Raw genomic sequence first — 22337 nt, 5'->3', positions numbered from 1 at the left:
TGTGAAGGAATTTCATTGCTTTTTCTACTATGAGTGCATTGTGACAAGGAGCTAGGAATTCAAAAGGTAGATAATCTTGAGACTTCAAACCTACCTGTAATTTTATCTTGTACTTGATCCAAAACCAATCAGTTACTACTCTTATCAGTTATCCCTTCATGACATTTTCATTTGGCAGTTCTGATAGACTACTATGATTTTAAAATATGAAAGTTATGCAGTTCTCTCATTTCACACTTAAAATAGTACTAATAATTATATACTGAGCATGCATTGTGTAAGCATTCAGTAGAAATCCATTTTAAAAGCTGTATGATTCTCAGATTTACAGTGTTGTATATACAACAAGAATAATCTCTTTAAAATAAAGAATATAAGATATGAAGTATCTTATATTCTGTTATAGCAAAAACAAAGATTAACGAGAATCTAGGTATTAAAATGACTCTAGATATTCCTCTATTGTTATGTTATTTCAAAGTTTTAAAATGTTTAAACAGCTTTTCTTAGTGTCATTACCATGAGTAACAACAGAATGATTATACACAGTACAAAATCTGTGCCAGAGTCAATTTTCATGACTCCCAGTAAGGAGGCACTTTTTGAAAATGGAAAATATGAAATATCTAAAAATTTTATGCACATTTCCTTATGAGTAATTCAAGCTACCCTTCATAATTCAGGAAAACTAGAAAGCTAGATATCAGCCCTTGAGTTTCCAAAGGCAGGAGCATCCTTTCCCTATGAAAAGCAATAGTGAGGGAGAGATCATCGCTTCCCTTTTCATCACCTTTGAGTGTGATCATTATTGCTTGAACTTTGGGAAAAAGCATGTCTATTGCCAAGTGAGAAATGCCTGATCTAAGACTCAGAAACATTCAGTAGATTGCAAAGGCCACAGGATTATGAAAGTAGGCCGTGATTTTTGTATTTTCTCAGCTTTGCATAAAATAAGGAAGAAAAAAAATTTGTGAAATCAATAGTTTCTATTTCATGATATCTTTAAATTTTTGATTGACTATCATTCAGAAAGTTTCAGTTTAATAAATTCTGAGACAGTATTTCCACATACATAATATATTTTAATATGAAGTTTGCATCCGAAAATTCTCATGATTTTGATAAACAGTATCTTGCAATTCATCACTTGAAAAGAACTTCAAAATTTGCCTCTACACACTTTTTATCTTTTTGGGACAGAGTTTTGCTATACAGTTTAGGGTAGCCTTGAACTCAGTTTGTAGCCCAGACTGGCCTACAACTCACAGTGACCCTCTTGCTTCTGCGGGTACAGAGATACACCACCACACTCAGCCAACCTGTACACATTTTTAAATGTAGTTAAGCTATGGACATTACATATGTAGGTAGACATGAGATGCAAATAAAATTTAATGCCTGGCTTTTTTTTTTAACCCTGTGTAGTAGTTTTTGTTATTACAGAAAGCAGAGACCAAAGCAAAGGATTGCAAGTAATAGCTTGTTTAGTGATGGATTCCGGGAAAGGGACAATAGTGTTCTCCACTAAACTGATCTTCATGTGTGAATGTTGTCAAGATCTGTAGATATCTGTACTGAACTGTAACATCAAAGTGCGTGTGGGGCAAAAAAGCATCAGTCAAGTCCATTTGTTCAAAGTTGCAGCTGAGCGAAGCTGGTGACGAAATGGCCAGAAGTAAAGCGATGAGGGGTAAGCACTGTGCAGTATGTCTCATGGATATGCAGTCAGATGTTAGTGATGGACACCAACTTTTTCTACAAAAATGAGAATGTTGCTTTATGTTAAATCAACACATCATATCTCATTGAAAATAGACACTACGTCTTATTCTTTATTTTGGATATGTTAACTGAATATGGAAGGAGTGGATAGTTTATAACAAAATTAAAACTTATTCAGCTCACAGTTTTGAGAACTGTGTGACCACATCTGGGAGGTCCTTGTTTGTGATGGGGACTCTGCGGAGTCCTGAGATGGGATTGCAGTCATATCACGTGGTAAGATGGATCTCTCCTCTTCTTAAAAAACCTGAACCCTATTCAATCAACCTTTAATTTCTTATAATCTTTTTAAACCTAATTACCTCCCAAAGATTCAGCCTTTGAACATCACAGTCAGGAGCTAGGTGTGTGGCACACAACTGCATGGTCAGTTCTTATTGGGGAGTGAGGGTGGTGCATCTTTTGTGCTCAGGATTTTGAGGCAACTCTGGGCAATATTCCAGAAGACAGTGTTAAACACAAGCACACAGCACAGACAGACAGACAGACAGACAGAAGGACAGACACACACACACACACACACACACACACACACACACACACATACACACACAGAATGTGGTAGAAAATCCTGTAAATTTTTGAATTTTAAAACTTTAATAAAATAAAGGACACATTGCAATTCACCCCTTGAAACTGCTACTCCTTGCTTGTAACACACTTACCCCATCATTCTTGCCACTTTCGAAGGCCAATCTATCAGTACTCTGTGTATCTATGAGATAGACATTTTGATTAGATTGATACTGCTGAGCACCATCCAACAGAAAAGCAGGTTCCTGAAATCCTCATAGCGTATTTTCTTCTACCTTATTCAACAGATCCGGCATTGTACAATCTCTCCTTCTTTATCTAAGTCAAAATAAGCAGGAAAGTTAAACATTTGGAATGAATTCAGAACATTAGCAGCTAAGACTCAGTAGTAGAAGACATGAAAAGGGACCTCCAAACTGCTTCAGAGAGTGATGAAACCTATAATATAAACGCTTTTGTAGGGAGAATGTCTGAATTGGTACCTCACAAATATAAAATATTTTATACACAGTTTTGATCACATCATGTATATAATATTTTATAATGTTATGGATTTGAAAAAATATATACCCAGGTAGGTCACAAATATGCTACCGTCTGCTTAGTTTCTTCAGGGAGGCAGCTACTCTCAGGATCCTTTTCTATACACTTGAGTTTCCCTTTCATATGTCATATACTATCTTGGATTCAGACATGGAAACTGAATGACTGAATGATAGGGATCAGCCTGCCACAAATTGTGTGACCCTGGAAGTGTCACTCACTAGCTGTTCTTGTAACTCAGTTTTATGTATTCTTTTTAATAAACAAAGAGAAAAATGCCTAAAGAAGGCTCTTAGAATGTATTTTACAAGTGTTGAGAACATGTTTACTCAGAAAGACAAACTAATTTGCTCAAAATCTCACAGTTTTTTAATTAAACACTGGACGAGGGCTGTGACTCTTAAACTTCATTTTTATACTATGCTGGGTCATTCCACACATTGTCTCATACGACCGTTCTGTCTTTTATTTTTTGCTATTTAAATTTATTATGATATTCAGTTTTTAAAAGTAGTATCAAATTATATAGTGAGCTCATCAGTAATCACTAAATAAAAAATTTAGAAAATCCTTACAAAGCATATTTTTTTCATTACTTTCGGGTGGATGTGTTTCTAGCTGTTTAAATGTATTTTTATTATTACATGTTTGAAAACTCAGACTGGCTGCTCTTAAGGATTTATTATGATGCTTTCAGTAGAATTCTACTTTTTACAAGCTTAGGCTTTATCCTGTTGGGAAAAGAGAAGACTGACAGACTGATTATTCAAATAGATCCCTTATACCTTTCAGTGATATTCAGCAGAGAATGAATGGGTTGATGATGCAGAGTAAGACCCAAAATCAAGAATAGCAAGCCAAACCACAAGGAGAGAATATCCCCAGCGTATCACTATGGAAAGCAAAGAAGCTCAAGTTAGCTACACTGAAGAAAAGGAAAGCACTTGGCAGAAACAGAGTCACAAACAAATTAAACCAAAACCTGGCTGTTGCAGCTGAAGTAGTATTTATAATCCCTCCCAGCCCATGCCTTTATTTCAAATACCTTCTCCCATGAAGAAGTTAGAGGCCCTAAGCACCCATGGATGGCAAGATTTGGCATTGCAACTCAGAATCACTACTTCACCATTACAAAAATTATTTCAAGCTACCTTAGGCCTCCCAGTTGGGATTAACATGATTGTAATATAACATTTGTTTCTAAAAAGATACAGGAAGGAAGCTTTCGTTCAGCAGCCAGTGAGCTGAGCCTGTTGTATTTTAAAGTCTCCAGTGAACTTCAGAGTTGTAGTCCCAGTCCTCAGAGTAATAAATCAATCCCAGTTTTTCTTTTGCCTTAAGAGAATTCAAGCGAAAAGATTCAAATAATTTTGAGTGATTTTAAGGAACATCAAATCTTGAGAAATATTTTGAGCAATATATCACATTCATCTCACCTGTTTTTCTCACCACTCTCAGCTAAAGTTCCACATTCTGTAGCCTAAAAACCATGAACATAATATGAATGTTAGTTCTAATGGTAAGGTGCGCTGATGCATTTTGAGCAAAAATTAATCAGTAAAGTACGATCACCAAAATGTGTCAGAATGCTTTTAGCACTCATGAATAGTGATCTAAGCATTGTGTAAGAAAGCAGTTTTATCCCTTTTACTGTACCTGAAAATAAAGAATGCTCATGTTTCATCCTGAGTAGATTAACTGAATCTTTTTTCAGTTACTTGTTCTTTTTCTAAAATCTCTCACATTTAATGTCTTGTGGGACTAATACCAGCTATAATATCAGAAGAAAATACCCGGCATTATCTTCTGATATTATAATTTTAAACAAAGGGGAAATCATTCAAACATGAGTGGTTAATTTGAGCTTTTGAAAGCTTGAGCTAATCATAACCTCAATTATGGTTGCTAGGTATGTAGAAAGAATATTATTTATTGTAAAGTACAGAGAGCATTTAGGAAATAAAAATGGGCATCTTGTAATCAATACACATCTTACCAACAGTTTGGTTTCCATGATATCCCACAATCTCTGATTACCACTGATATCTCAAGTCACAATAATGCAAATTGTGATAGGTTTAGTAAGTTCTTGTTCTGATCCTTGAGTCATTTTTAAAATAATAAGATCCATGGTTTCCAAATATCAAAGATAAATATTTGGAAAGTTATTTTATGTTTTGTGTGATGTATAAGCTAAATATTTTTGGAATTAAAAAAATTATTCAAACTGAGTCCTACAGAAGATGTATTCCAGTCCTTTTAGAGTTTATATAAAATTAATCTAATAATATTCAAGGATTTTCTTGCAAAAACTGTTGTTCTAACTCTTACTGAAATTTATGCTTTGGTGCGTTTAAAAAGCTTATGACTTAATGTGTAGGATTATGGATATTAGGTACTAACTTATATTATTTGTAGAGTGATAATTTCCTCAAGAATAAAATATGCAAAACGGTGATCTTTGTGTGTTCTGTTGAATGACATATACTTTGGTTGATTTTATGTAAGTATATATTATACCAAATTTTGCCTTGGAGATTCCTTCACTAGAAAACCGTATCAATTGTGAGAAATATTTGAAGTTAACAACTAGTTTTTAAATTTTCCAACTAACTTGTCACCTCGACTCATCTATCCATCATCTACCTCATATGCTTATGAAATCTAACTCCTCACTTATTTTTTAAATTTCTTAATGACATAAAAATTGGATAAACCAATAACCTAAAAGCAAATAATTTCTTATGGAGCAAAATTTCCTGTTGGTGAATGGTGCTGTTGAATGGTAAGTAATTTTTGTGTGATATCTCAAATATTACCACTTGATTTTAATAAGAGACAAGTAAGCTTGAAATGTATTAAGGTCATACATTTAAAAAGTTAATATAGTATGTAGAAGAATATTTATTTTATTCCCACAAATTTTGGTTCGATGGTATACTAACATTCCTACCCCCAAAATTATTAATTTTCTCCACTGAATAAATGTTCCTTTTTCTTGAAATATTAGAGATCTAATTTTGTACTAAAATCAATGTGATGTGTCGTCTTAATGGTCCGTTTTCCAGCATTTTTTTCCTTTATTTTTAAAGATACACACACATATTTGAATATGCTCAATTGTGTTTACATGAAGCTAGCTTTTTAGAAACATAAGGTGTTATTGTTATATGATTCTTTATACCTTGTAGTGTACTATGCATTTGTACTGTTTGTTTTCTACATTAACTTTATTTTATATTACTTTAGGTTTAAAGTAAGAAGACAGAAATTTTGCACAAAAAGTATTCTCATGAGTCCCAGATCCAGCTTCCCTAAATACCCTAAGAGCATGGTACATTTTTCATAATGAAGAAACCACTGCAGAGGCTTCAGCAGTAACTAAAATCCATACATTATATATATTCCCTTAGGTTTTATCTGATGTTTTTACTGTTCAAATATCCATTTCAGAGCATCACCTTTCAATTAGCTGTCAAATTGTTTTCAAATTACTTGACTGTTGTAATTTATAAATGTTTTTGATGTCCTTGACAGTTTTGATTTTCCATGATCCCACAGGAAACAACTCCATAATCTAGGTAATAGTGGTTTTATAAAGAAGCATTTTCTTTTTTGTCCTCATTTCCAAATTTACTTAGATCAGAAGCCTCAAGCCATTTTTTTTAATATATTTCTTTACACTTGGGATGTTTTTCTCACATTGTGTATTCAATACTTGGTTTCTACAATCTCATAACTCATTTTTATTTGCATACTTTAAGGTCCACTCTTTAGAATGTAAAGCTTTATGATTTGATAAATGCATACTGTATACCATAAAATATTATACTAAATGGTTTTATCATTCCCTTTCCAAGGTCTTGTGCTTCAAAAATTATGCCTGCAATTATAATCATTGCTTTATTTCTCAATTACCATTGGAATACAATAATACAGTATATAATGTTCTCAGGTTGACTTCATTTAGTTGGTAATACAAATTTAAGATTTATTCATATGGTTTTATGAGTTGGAGTTGGTTTTATTAAAGTGCTGAATATTGTTCCACTGAACACATTTATTATGCTTTTAATTTATTTACTCATTACCCAATTGGAGGACATCTAGGTGCCTCCAAATTTGGCCATAATAGATAAACCTGGCACATCATTTATTAAATGTGCTTTTATTTGATCATGCATTTTCACATAAGTTCTAGAATCCACAAAAACATGACCACTTGACTGTGAAATAAATATTGTATTTAGCTTTGAGTCACACTGTCAAACTCCCCTCCACACTACCTGAACAAATTTACTTTCATGCCACAGGCTGTCCTGCCATTAGTCTTAATACACTCTCCCTTCCATTAAGTTTTAACAGGTTTCTCTGTTTCTACTGTGTTCTCTGCTTCAAACTCCAGCTCTTTGTTTCATCTACCTTCTTAGGAATTAAACTGCCCTTCATTTTCTAGATTCCTATAATATATTTTTAGATTATTACTTTAGATTTTTTTATGTTCTTTAGATACATTTTTACAAGGCAACTGTTTCTCTAGCCTAGGTTTTTTTGTTTGTTTGTTTGTTGTTTTTGTTTTGTTTTGTTTTGTTTTTCTGGTATGCCACAAATTTGATGATCTCTTTTACTGTCATCTAGTTGAAGCTAATTTTTCTAATTCATTTTGATATTTCTTCATTGTTGTAGTTATTTTGTAGAAATATATTGTTTAACTTACAAACACCTTGAGATACTCCAGTTTAACCAACATATTAAAATTGTTTTCTAAGTGTTGTAGTCAGGGATTGTGAGAAGAACAATTAGAATCAGGGCATGGAGTTTATAAAATGCATATCTTCCTATGTTTATATGTTGTCTATTCAAGATAGAAAGATATGCATTTTGCTCCAGATAAGGAAGTAATGTATAAACATCAAGTAGAGAACTTAAATGAGAGTTCAGTACAGATTATCTATATTATTATTGATTATATAAGGAATTCATCCACGATGAATCTATTACTTACAGAATGACTTTGGTATTTCTAGCTTACAACAATACATATGCCGTCAGATTTTGGCTCTGGTATTCAGATACTACCTTTCTATGTTGCTTACACTCTGAACAGTACTATTTTCTGGGAGTAATGAGCTTTTTTGCATTAACTCATGTCACTTTTCATCACTACCAGTCTTTCTTGAACGAAGTATGTTTTGGCTGAAAATAATAAGACCAATCTAGATATTTTTGATTAGCTTTAATATGGTATATATTTCTATATCTTTATTTTTGATTGAACTGATATTTATAGTGGGTTTGATGTGGACAGTATTGGATTGTATATTCTAATTCTTTTTGACAATCCATGTCTCTCAAGTTGCACATTTATTCAGTTCACATTTTAAATGGTTTTTGATATGGTTGGATTGTAATTTTTCCTGTTTATAAGAATTTCTTCTCATTGATTTTCTATTTGTAGATCTATGATCTTCCTTTTTTGCTTTTCTTAATTAACTTAATATTTTATATGATTTTACTCTTCTTTAGCATTGATATTTATTGAACAAGAAACTAGCAACTGCATGTAGCATATGTTTTAAAATAACTTAAGTAACCTCGAGGCTACCTCCAGTGTTTACATCCGTCTATTCTCCTACCAACAGTGCAGAAGTCTTCTTTTCCCAGCAGCCTCTCCAGCATTTGTTGTTGGTAGTTTTCTTAGTCCTGGACATTCTTTCAGGAGTGAGATGTAATGTCAGTGTTGTTTTAATTTGCATTTCTCTAATGACCAATAATACTGACCATGTTTTCATGTTTTTATTTGAAATTTGTATTTCTTTATCTGAGAACTGTTTATTCACCTCACATGACCATTTTTGGATTGTGTCTTTGAATTACATTGGTCTGACTTTTTAAATTCTTTATATGTTCTAGATAGAAGTCCTTTGTCTGAGGGACAGTTGACTAATATTTTTAACAAATGCATGTGTTTCCTTTTTACTATGTTTTAGATTTTTCTCATCACGCAAAAATTTTTTAATAAGAAAGATTCCAGTTATTGAGTGTAGGGAGTAGTTCCCAGTTTGATTTTTGTTCAAGAATTCTCTGCCTACTCCTAAGTATTCAAGATTTCTACTTATTGTGTCTTGCAGCAGATTTAGTGTTTCTGTTTTAATATTTAGATCTTTGATCCATTTTGCATGAAACACCATGCATGGTGATAGGTATGGGTCTAGTTTTAGTTTTCAGAATGTGGAGAGCCAGTTTTTCCAGCACCATTTATTAAAGAGACTGTCTTTGTTAGGAGTGTAGATTGGTACAACTTCTGTGAAGGTCAGAATGGCGGTTCCTCAAAAAGCTGAGATTGGAGATCCCATTTGACCCAGCTATTCCACTTCTGGGCATATTCCGAGAAGAACTGAAAACATCATACCACAGCGATATATGTGCATCCATTTTTATAGAAGCACAATTTGTAATCACCAGATCTTGGAAACAAGCTAAAAGCCCATCAACTGAGGAATGGATAAAAAGGATGTGGTGCTTTTATACAATGGAGTGCTACTCAGCTATAAAGAATGATCACATTGAGATATTTATAAGTAAATGAATGCAACCTGAAACCACACTCATAAGTGAAATAAATCAAACTCACATGTGTAAACATGGTGTTGTTTCCATGGGGTAAGAAATAGTAAGAGTACATAAAATACAAAATCCTTAATAAATACAGTGAAAGGTTAAATATCTGCTCAAAGAGGAAAAAAATATCTCAGGGAAAAGGAGGAAAAGGAAAACGGACAGGAAAAGAACAAATATCTAAATACATATAAACACACTTAGAATAGCTAAAGTGATTGTGTAACAATTTCTGCAAGTTCTTGGAACAAAGCAGTTAACATTAATAGGATTGGAAAATCTTTTTTTATATTTGTGTCTAGTGATCTGAAGAACTCTTAAAGATCACTGTGTAAGATAATAACCTTAGTTCTGTCCTACCACCTTGTTTTGAAGGGTTATATTGTCCTTGTTTTGGGCTTTTGCTATTGTTATTTATTTGAATTTTTTTGTTTCTTCTTTTTCTGGTAATCTGTTTTTTGTTTTGTTTTTTCTCTCTAGTGCAGAAATTATAGTTATACATGTAGAGGCTTATACATGCCTAAAACTTCTCCTAAACAGTTTATGAGAATCAATTATATTACATGTGATGAAATGAACAGCTACTTTGATGAAAAAAGAAAATTATGTAATCTATTGTTGATTCCGTGTCATCGTGCTGTGAAATTCCATAATGCCATTATTCTTTGTTCAGAGTGATTTTATTCTGTTTTTTATTGTTGATTTCAACATACATGAAGGTACGGACAGCTGTTTTGAAGAGAACAAGAGACATTACAGTAGCCATCTTTTATTTTGCTATTGTCTGGTTTTGAAGGCCTGTAATACCTTCATTACTCTGTTCTAATCAGTTTAATATTATTTTGTTTTGTACAAATTCATTGTGCATAAAGACATAGACAACTATTTTGAAGAAAATAAGAGACATTATGGTAGCCACTATAGACTTCCTGTTCTCTTGCTTTGAAATCTGGCACGTACATTGTTTTCTCTGATCTGCTTTGTTCTCTTTTGTTTTACCTTCTCTAAAATAAATAAATAAATAAATAAATACAGTAAAATAACTTAGACTCAGATATACATATGTCATACTAATTTACATGTGAAAGGCAGGTTCTAGTAGAATATTTAAAATTCCTTTTTCCTCTATGTTTTGGCAACATCATCATTAATTGGATTACTCTTCAATATAATGACTCAGTACCCCGCTACTATTTATACTTTAAACAGTAGCTATTTTTATCAATGAATAATACAAAAAACTTGTACAAAATAATACAAAAAGCATAGATTTCACTTCCTATTAATCTGTATTTTCTCTGATATTTTAAGATAGCCAAATAGTAAGGACCTTTATGATTTTTGCAATGAAAGAAAGTTTCATTTTCTAGTTCTGTTATGCTGTTTTTCATTATTAATATTCAACTTCATTGTTTTTAGAATGTTATCTCTGCTTCATGGCATTTATTCATTCTCTTAATTTTTCATCATTAAATTAAATTGTTTAAAGTCTGTGTCTGATAATTCTCCATCTCTATTATAATCTCTCTAAGGTTGTGATGCTTCTTTTTCCCTCTTTAGTATGTTTTCCTTGTCTTTTGTATTCCTGGTAATTTTGGAGAGTTGTATATATCGTTTATGTAAATAGGCTTTTTGTACTAGTTTCTAATGATGCAGCTAGAAATTGAATTGTTTCAACAGGTACAGTAGAGGTTAATTCAAGAGATTTTGAATAGTCTAAGGAGTATTTATTTATTTATTTATTTATTTAAATTTTGATACCAGGAATCATGTACTTGGCAGGCAGGCACTGTCCCATTAAGAGTATATTCCTCATCTATTTTAGGAGTATTGTTGGTGTCTCTGGGCACCTTAGAACTCCCATTCAGGGTTCTTGTTTGTTTGTTTGGACATTTTATGTATGTATGTATGTATGTATGTATGTATATATGTATGTATGTATGTATGTATATATGTATGTATGTATCTATGTATGTAAGTATTTTGCTTGCAGTTCATTTCTCTCATCCATTGCTATCATGATGGAACACTGTGTGGTACTAAAGTATGAATGAAGGGGGACCATTCCATTATTTTATGATGAACTGGGTGTGATTTAGTCATTTTATGCATTAGACAATTGACATTTATAAGTCTTTTTCTTCTATCAATTTCCCACAGGCATTAAAAGCCTTTTGTCTTATAACTCTGGCACTTGTTGAGTGTTTCCCCATCTTGTGTAGTATAGGAATGAAGGGAGTGCCATGTTTCAGACAGGGTTTATGCTACATATTTTGTATTTAACAGGTAAGCATTTGTTTCTGGAACAGATTTTTTAACTCCTTTAATAATTGTGAATTTTTCTTCCCTCTGGATTCACAGGTAATGCCCTTATATTGTCCCTTCAACAATCTGGAGGTTCCTAGCTAGAAACTGAAGGTACTGTGGGGTCCATACTCCTGCTGTAACCCCAGGATTTTCTCAGTCTCATAGCAGCTCACAGTCAGCATCTGGAAATCTAGCAACACTGCCATTAAGTTTTAGAGCAGTTTATGCTATTTGAGGTGGTGGTTGTATCATTGCAGGTTAACCTATGGCTTTGAATGGCAATTGCTGTGTAGTTTTAGACAGCAAATGGGTCATAAATCCTAGTAGGTTTTTTGAAGTATTTTCAGGTTTTCCATGTTCTAAAATAGAAATGATGATTCTCAAGCTTTTTACATTTCAACACAAAGATTTCCCTCCAATTTTAAATAAAGGCATACAGTGTGAAAAGACTGTATGCATAGTATATTATCAATTTATTTTATAATCTATAGTTTTATAAGTTTAAAATAGATTTTAAATATTTCTAATTTTATTTTGCTTTAACTTTTTAATTTATATGATACTATGCAGAAGGCTGAACAAAATTGCAATTAATATGTGTTTAAAATGCTTCAGATAATTCTTAAAATACATTATTCCAGCACAACTAGTATATTACTTTTTTTTTTCCTCTTTGGGTCAGATCTGTAATAAAACTTACAGTATGCTGTCATATCTCAAGGTGATTAACATAGATTCCCTTCCTATATTTGGGTTTTACAATCACAGCCTTGATCAATGGCAAATAAAAATATTTGGGGGGAAAATTAAATCTATAATAAACATGTGGAAAATGTGTAACATCTCATTATTTTCTAAATGATCTGATATATCAACTATGTCACATTTTATATCACCCTAGTTATTATAAAGGATAAGTTTTTAAATATATAAAAATATGAGTGTAGGTTATTTGCAAATACTATATCACTTTCTATAAAGCACATGAAAATTCAGAGATTATAGCAATAATGGGAATAGTAATAATGGGAATAAACTGAATCCTACTTAAAAGTTTGTTTATTTCATCCTCTATGTTGATTCTGAAATTTTTTTTCTTCTTTGTTTGCTTTACTGATCTCTTATGTTTTGCTTTCAAATTGTCTATCCAATTTGAGAAATTGTTCACTTTTTCTGTTGCAATCCTGTATTCCATAACTTCTATTTGATTTATCTTTATAGTTTGCAGCATCACTGTGTATGTGTATATCTGCATGGCCTTATTCATATTTATAACAGCTGACAAATCTTTTTCACCTAATGGAACATCTTGGTGTATTATATTCAAACTCTATTGAATGATTCCCCATTCTGTGTGATTAGAAGTGCATCTAATGTTTATTTTCCCATTTAATAAATATGAGATGCCGTAGATGACATATAAATAGAAGGATCTTGAATTATGCTTTCTTCTTTACAGTGCATTTAGTTTTATTCTGGACGACAGATAAATTACTATACACAGATTCTCTTGATGTTTTCAAACTCAGCTTCCTGCTGTTTAGGTAAAACTTTATTTTGGTGTCATACAGTCTTGAATGTAATGCTCATCTTAAAGGTTTTTCTTTGGGGGGTGGGATTCAGAAAATGATACCCCAAAGTGCCATGAATTGAATGAGACAGAAAATCCTTACACGAGTAGGTGACTTTGACTTCCAATTTTCGGTGAGAGAGCTGGCCATAAAAAATGATGTGATGCCTCCTGCCTTGCTTTGGCCACTTAGAATTGCTTTTGCTTTCTAGATCTCTTCTGGTTCCAGATGAATTTTAGGACTGATTTCTCGAGATCTATGAAAATGTTAATGGTATTTTTATTAACATTGCATTGAATCTGTTTACATTCTAAAGCTAACATATTCTAAAACAAAAAAATTTGATTGTATTTTGCAATGTTTTTCTTTTTATTTCTTTTTGGGGAAGTGTTACTTTTTGTTTGTTTGTTTCCAGTAAAGTTAAATGTGGTATTGAATAGAAAATATTTTAAAATTTACTATTATTATGCAATGCTTGGTAATCAGGGTTGTCTGAAAATTGAAAATCCCTAGTTTCACTTTATAAAAAACACATAGTGTTGATTGTTACAAAACTAGCCAGAGGTTCAATATTTCTGTTTTGAGTACACTCCTGCTGTGCTTCCTTCTTCCAGTGGAATAAAATTCCCCAAATAAAACCATATTCCTTTCCAATCTATCTACATTTTGCTATTTGTTCACTGCCCAGAATATCCCTCTGTTTGTTTTGTTATATATCCAACAAATTATCTTTCATTGTTTCCAATATCAGCTTCAAAGTGAAGGTTTTTCTAGGCACTATTTTCTATATCTTTCTTACATGACATTTCTTTTTATTTGCATAATTTTTCAGTTATACAAGCTTTAAGAACCACTGAAAGTCTATCTATTCCAGTGTAATTTGGGGGGTAATTTTGACTAGTAGAAATGTATGCAATGAGATACCCTTGGAATCACTGTTTTTTTTTTTAAAAAAGCAAATGATCATTATTTGCTACTTTACATATTTGTCACCATTTTGTATTTTAAAAGTAAAATAATTATTTATTGATGATATAATGCTACAGCCTGTGGAAAAAAATTGTTATATAAAATAATCTCAGAAATCCATATAATAATCCCAGTACTTACACTCATTTTTACTCTGCCCATTTCTAGGTGTAACAACACTCAAGTATGGTAGGCAATTTAAATTTTCCTAGACACATAGCTATTTAGTAAAGATCCTAAAGTTAAACATGTATCGAACTCCAAATTCTCGGTTTTCATTTAGTAGAGTTCAAATCCTTATGCATTTTATTGTTTTAAAGAGATAACTAATACTTATGAAATCATCTGCTTATTTTACCTGATTCCAACACATACTGACAAAAAATAGCTCAGATAATTTTTTGCTGTTAATTTTGGAATCTAAGTAGGTGACCCTTTAAATGCTCCTTCGTGATATTTTAAAAACAGGAGCATTTCTATACCTCTGTTCTACAAAAGATGTTTTGGTCTTTCATTCATTAAAAGTACATTTTTATTTTATTTATGTTTTGTCACACATTTCAATTCTGACATATTAATGCATTCCATTCTAGTCCCTCTGATATTGATTCTACAAGTCCTGTTGTTTTTCATGAGCTATGGCTTCAAAATCAATTTTATTCTTATTTTTAAAGATTTCTTTTTAGTTTTGATTGGGTGTGGTTTCTTCCATTCCCACTGTGGACATCCATTCATTGATCTTCATCCTGAGGGACTTTCTGAAGGAGCAAACCCAATAATTGGATTATCATGCTGGTGCATTTCAGATAGAATTGAAAACAAAAAAACAAAAGTATGTCAAAACAATAGTTAACAACAACCACGAAAATCGGAGTGTCTTGTCTTTGAAAATACAAACTAAATATTTGACACATAGTTTTTGATTTGATGTATTTACAACTAGCTGTCAATGATGTTAGAAGTTTCTCTTTTTTTTTTTTTTTTTTTTATTTTTATTTAACGAGAAAAGAAAAGAAAGAAAAAAAAAACAGTGAAGGGTACAAGTTTTACCGATTTACAGAAGAAAAAAAATGCGCAGTAGGAAATCACTAGTTAATAGATTACATATTGCCATCTTAGAAATAATTGTTCAAGTCACAGAATCAAAGTTTGTAGAGTGGACATTCCAACAATGATACTGCAAACAGTTCTGTTCAATGATCCAATAGAACTTTTTTGTTTTGGAACAATAATATGAAAACTGCTTTTGTACCTTGTAACAGTAATTATTCTCCTCTTGTGATAAATGGATGCTATGATAATGAGCTTTATTTCTGCTGTGGAAAAGATGAATGATTAAATAAGATTGATTGTTAACCTGCCTTTAAATGTTTCATAGCAGTAATTGCATATCTTCTTCTGGGAATTTTGAGAGGTGAGAATTGTACTTATCTACAATAATACATTCTGAAAATTAGCAATGTATTTTATAGAAGTGAAAACTAAACTCCACATGGAGAAGGTCAATAGTAATGAGCCATTGTGTTTATTTTGCATTTTCTAATCACCTTTAATGTGCAATTTCTTAGAGATTTTTTATTAAAATATTCACTTTTTCTTTTAATTATACTTATATTTAGGTAATTAAGATATCACACTATTAACTCACAGTGAATTTGCATTTTCTCAGTCATATATAAAAGTGAACTCAGACATAAAACAATTACTGAAGGTTCTTATATCACATAACAAGTCAGGTAATCATAATAATCTACATCTAATAGGAGATGTGGGATTATAGGTTCCTAGTGGTAAACTTTTTAAACTTTGCAACAGTTTCATTCAATTTATATTCTGAAATAAAAACTACATGAGGGTCTTTAAGCCATATATGAGAGTATATCAATAAACAATATATCTTATAACATATTCTTCTCAGAAACTTTATAGATATATATGCAGCTAAAGCCACTTCAAGAAGTTTAAGCTAAAGTAAGAAGCTTTGCACAGCCAATCATAATACATTTTCTTTTGGAGATATTATTTTGCTAATTTAAGAAAAGATTATGAAAATATCAAAACTTTCTAGCTTTTCCTTTGCTGTTATGGCTTTAATAAGAACTGTATCATCTTTATAATGATCCACTGAAAAACAGCACAGGGACTCACAGGTTGTTCAATATGACTGGAAAAATGTGCTTCTTAAACTACATCAAAATGTGGCTCCTAAGCAAATTCATGAGCATAAAAATTTCATGCATGAAAGGATTGCTTAAAGACTGAAGAGATGCTTAACTCAATTCGTTGAGCCCACTTATGAGTGGAAAAGGAAGACATAAAAAATAATTAAGGAAGAAAATATGATCAAAGAAGAAGAGGACCTAAATTTGGATAAAGACATATTTTATTGATTCTCATTGTATTTTAATACCCACTCCAAGAATTTAGATCTAGTGCTGAGACTGTTTTAAGAAAGTTAAACTTCTGAAAAATAGACTATTTTCATGATTCTCTGTGGATTTGTCTTGGTCCTCATATTTTCTGTTTAATTGCATGCTTGTCATCTATTAATTCTCTCCTCTGTCAAAGGTCTCCAGAGTTGAACCATGTCTTGTATGAAACTGTTTAATTTCCAGCAAAGAACCTGGCTTAAGAAAATAAAATCTCAAAGCAAAATACATTTAAGAAAAAACATGTTAATAAATTGAAACACTCTTAACTTTTCAAAGATATTTTCCTTGGAAGCTCAGTCTGTCTGGCTGTCTTGTCTGTCTCTCTGTCTGCCTGTTATCTGCCTATCTATGGACATGGCATCTGTTTTCTCTCCCCTACAAAGTTTGCTCAGCTAGTGAGAGTGTTTGCTTGCAGACTTTTAAAAGACTAGAGTTTCCAAAGTGAGTTCAGGAAGACAAGCCGCAATATTCTAGAACAGCTTTGCAACATTTGGTATCTCGTGTTCCATGAATATTTAACGTTACCTATTTGTGTAGAATCTAATATTTCTTTATGTTTTGTATTTAGAGAAGGTTAATGTTTAAACCTGTTGCCACATGTACCGCAATATTTCTTACATGGGTTGGCAAATATACATTATTTTGTATTATTACCATTTTTAAGAGACATGCATGTATAACTTTTAATAAACATTCCATAATTAGCAAAGTAATTACAGAAAAGACAAAATTCCATATGGCACTGGAAGGTCTTTATCTTTAGAGAAATGTTAATATATTATAGTTTTGAGGCTGAATGCAGTTTCTCCTTTAGCTTTTTTTAGTTAAAATGAATCTCTTCTGAAAATTGCTCTCTCTTGCAAATATCTTAATGCTTCAGCTATGTAACTCTGTTTAAAAGGATAATGACTTTACTTAAAATCAATTTTTATTGCCTCCGATATAACTTAGGGAAGCCTAACAAACAATCTCAATTTAAAAAGTTAAAAAAATAACATCTGTGTTTTATCATGTTGGATTTTAAAAATTCAATAATGGAGGCTTCAGGGCAAATATGCCTGAACAACTCACTCAATAGGCAGCCTGTTTCCCGAAAACAATTTCTTTTATTACTCCATTTAGCTTCTTGGATCCTACTGTATACTTTGGTGCTTTACACATAGAACTAAGCTCTACTCTTCATATGAGCAAAAATCAATGTGTGTGTGTGTGTGTGTGTGTGTGTGTGTGTGTGTGCATACGTGCCTTTATTTGTGCTTCTATTTTCAATGCAACCTCTATCACAATTTGGATTACAGATTTATTATAGAAATGACACTGCTTCATCAATTGGTCAAGAAAACCCTACAGTTGCACTTACAGAATTTCCTCCTTTATATTTTCATGTCGATGCAAATATGCTATTTGGTTCCAATATTTTGCTGGCCAATTGTATTTCTGTAATTTTTTGCAGGTACAAGGAATTGAACTCAGGGCCATGTACTTTCCCGGTAAAAGCTGTGCCACTGAGCTATATCCCAAGAACCTTATTTCTATTTTTGTAATACTGTAATTGTCCTGAAGTCATTTAATGTCATAATAGTTTTAAATATATATATGCATAATAAAGATATTTAAATACCTACAAAGTGTTTTGCTTTTGGAGATGCACATGTTAGATATGAAAACATCACTAAAAATATTTTTCACTATAAATATTTTACATACTTCCAATATTTTGTATATTCTATATACTATTCCAGTACTTCAAGTAAATTCTTTTTAAAAACACAATGGGATAAGGGGCTGGGAATTTAGCTCAGTGGCATAAGCACCTGCCTTGCAAGCAGGTGGTCGTGAATTCAATCCCTGGTACTGGAAAAAAGAAAAAAAAATAGATTAAAAAAAATGGGATTATTGTACTAATGAGTAGTATCTTTAAAGAATGACATTCTGATAGCAATGATCCCAACCAACATATTGATAATGATTTTTATATATCTTCTTTACAGATGTAAAAAATTCAAGTTAAAGAAGGTACCTCATAAAAAATATTAAAATGAATATTAAAAACTATCATAAGTATATCAAAATGAAAAAATATATTTCTAGTACCAAAGGTCAAGTTAAAATTTGAAAAGACGATTTTTAAGTACTCAAAATATTTAGTGACACAAAAAAGATTTATTAGAAAAATTATTAATATGATGATTATAAACCTTATATATCAAAAGAGTCAAAATTGGAAAGAGATACTATTATGGAAGAAAAAGAATTGTGACTTTTCAACTTTTAATAATATTCTTGAACTTTGACATTTCTAAGACAGGAAGGAGAAATGAATGCTGGAAAGACAGAAAGTAGAATCCATTTTATTTTCTAATCCATCAAGTCCTGCTTCTGCCACTTTCATTTTTAGTCTGGCAATCAACTTACCAGCATTCACAAGTATGTGAATCATGTATCACATCTTCAAAATGTATGATGGCGTGAGAGTTAAGGGGACTGGCCAATTTGGCTGGCTTCTGAGGCATCCAGGTAATGAGGATAACTCACTTCTTAGAGTGCCTGAGTGAGCTACGGAGGTGCAATTTTGGATAATGGATTTGGTCCCTGGCCACATCTTCTCTTATGATCTTCCCTTTCTCTTGTTCTCAGTCCATAAGGTGAGCTACATTCTTTTGCCAAGACTTTCCAACATGATTTTCTGGCTTGGAGCCAGATACCATGAGCTGAATCTCCTGAAACCATAATCAAAATAAATCATCTCCTTTTCATTGTGGTTATTGATATGTCCTAGCAATGCAAAAGGTAACAAACAAGGCTAGATTTTTGACATTGTTTCACTTCTACATGACAGAGGTCACTGTATTTCTAGCATAATGTACCAATTTGCTCTGGAAATGTCTATGCTCCTTAATATTGATTTTCTTTTCATTAAATATTCATTTGTTTTTTGATATTTTGTAATCATTTTGCAATGCTCTTTCAATCATTGCCATGGTGACCAGTCCTAATTTACTTAGACATCTAATCATTTTACATTAGCATTTGATTCTTTATGTCAACTATGTAGATTTTTGACCCCTATGTCAGATCGATTGGGGCTTGCACTGTGTGGGATGGTGTCACTCATACACGGTGGTTGATATTGTCTGTCATGTTCCTGGGTCATCTGTAGTGCCCTGTAGCAAATCCAGAGAGTAATGCTGGTTTTGGACAAATATTAATATTTTAGAAATAGTAGGAATTTAAGTCTTTGTGTGCAAGTACTTTTAAAAGCCTTGAAACATTTTGGCTTTACTACTTTATACTTCATAAAGATAAAATCACACGCCATTCCTTAGTGAGTTAAAAGGGAAGAATAAAACAGTGCAAAAATTTATTTGAATATTTATAATTTGGGTAATTTTATAATCTGTAATTCCAAATGGAGTTTTTCTTTTCTTTTCATAACGATTTAAACAAAAAATTATCAATAAAATGTTACCTTGCTGTGACTGATTTAAAGACTGTATCTGTATGTTGTATTTCAGCATTTCTTGTAGCTAGCTGTGTATAACATTATATTAATCATGTGATTTTGCTGAGATCCTAGGAATTTTGAATTTAGTGCTTTTATGAATTAGCAAATTTATCAGACAGTATTTCTTAAAGATCATTTTCTTGGTGACTTTCCTCTCTTTGCTGGGACAAAATACTCAATACCCTAAATTTAGATAGGAAATGTTTGCTTATTTCACTGTTTCTGGAGGTTTCAGTCCATAATCAGCTGGCTGCAAGGCAGTGTGGCATGGCACCGGGTAACCAGCAAAAACAGCAGGAGGAAAACTAGGGGAAGAGGAATCCTCTTTTCTTCCTTTTTACACAGGCCACTCCTCAAACCAGGGTGAGTGTAGCACTCACCTTACCTCTGTATCCTCCTCTTGAAGGAGGAGGATGTTTACAAAGTACGAATCCTGGCTTCCTGCTGAGTCTCTTAGGTAAATTTCTAAACTGTTCAAGTTGACACAATGTATCAACAATAGCAATCATTCTTCTGATATTCTTTAAACTAGTGAGTTACGATTGCATTTAGACATATGTTAGTTGTCTTAATACAGTGCCACATTTTATTAGAGCTCCTTTTACTTTTTCAATCTATAATTAATTTTTCTCATTGAGACACAATCTTAGTATGCAGTTTAGGCCAGTCTTGAGCTTACTTTGTAGCCCAGGCTGATCTCAAACTTGCAACAGTCCTCCTGACTTAGCCTCCTTATTGCTGAGATTACAGGAGTACACCACCATGTCTGGCTTCAACCTATAACTTTTAAAACTATTTGGATATATTTCTATTCATCTATCATTGAGTTAACAAATCTTTTTCTTGCAATGTCTAACTCTCTTTTAAGCTAATTCATTGAAGTTTTGGCTTCAAGTTGTATTTCAGCCTTTTATCATTTTTTATGTGTTTAATTTATATGTTTTTGTTTGGCTTTGTTTTCTTCAGAAAAGGTTTCCCACTAGTCCAGACTGGCCTTGAATCCACAGTAAGCCTCTTCCCTCAGCCTCCTGAGTGTGGGGAGTAAAGATGTGTGCCGCCTTCCCTTGCTTCCTTTTATACTTTTAAAAAATAGTTTTCATACCCCTTAACATCCCACCATGTGGTATTCCTGACCTTTCAGGCCTCCGCTTGTTAAATTCATTTCTTCTACCTGAGCTCTTCTTTCTCATTAGCTTTGTATTTTTAGAATATCTTCAAGTGCAGATCAACAATAGTGTGTAACTTACCCCCCACCTTTCCCTCATTTCACTTCAAGAATCATTTCAAATCCAGCATTTTGTCTCATTTAATTTGCTTTCCGTTAACTTCAAACAGTTTTTGGGATATTTACTTCTATTCCAAATTTTGTCCTTGATATAAGTAGGAGAATAAATCTAATGCAAGGAATATATAGGGAGCTAGAAGTTCATAGATATTGTTAACTTTCCAAAACTGCTGAATATTGATTTCTTGCTTTTAGTTAACATGCAGGAATTTTTTTTTATCTGTATGCAAGCTCCAATTATTTCATAGTCTTAGACAAAGAATGAGATGGTTACTTTTATGTGTCAAGTTGATTGGCCATGTTGCTCAAATATATAGGTAAACATTATTTCTCAATGTGTTTTTGAAATAAATGAACATTTTAAGAAATGGGTAAGGTAAAGCAGATGGAGGCCGTTCAGCCACATCCCAGCTACGTGAGCATGCTGCAACCTTTTGGGGATCAGAAGGGCCAAGTAAAGAGAAAAAGGTAGAATTCTCTCTTTAAGCCTGACTGCATGAGATGGGAAAATGTTTTCCTTCAGCTCTGCTTCACAAATATTTAGACTCGGGGTAAAACTTATGTCTTTGGCTTTCTGGGGACAACAGCTTACAGATCCTAACTGGATTGGGTGGCTCCTAAACACCTATAACAATGTAATCCATTTCCTTATCAAAAAATCTCCTTTTGTCCATCTGTCTATCTATTTATATTGTTTTTTTGGTACTGGGTATCAAAATTTGGGCAGGCACTTATGCTGCTGAGCTAAATCCCTAAAACCTATATGTCTGTCTGTCTATCTATATATCAAT

The sequence above is a fragment of the Cavia porcellus genome, unplaced genomic scaffold, assembly GCF_034190915.1.
Source record: "Cavia porcellus strain 051 isolate PalLab524CR breed Dunkin Hartley unplaced genomic scaffold, mCavPor4.1 scaffold_17, whole genome shotgun sequence".
Classification (NCBI taxonomy): domain Eukaryota; kingdom Metazoa; phylum Chordata; class Mammalia; order Rodentia; family Caviidae; genus Cavia; species Cavia porcellus.
The sequence above is the reverse complement of the archived record's forward strand: the minus strand, read 5'-3'. Positions refer to the sequence as shown.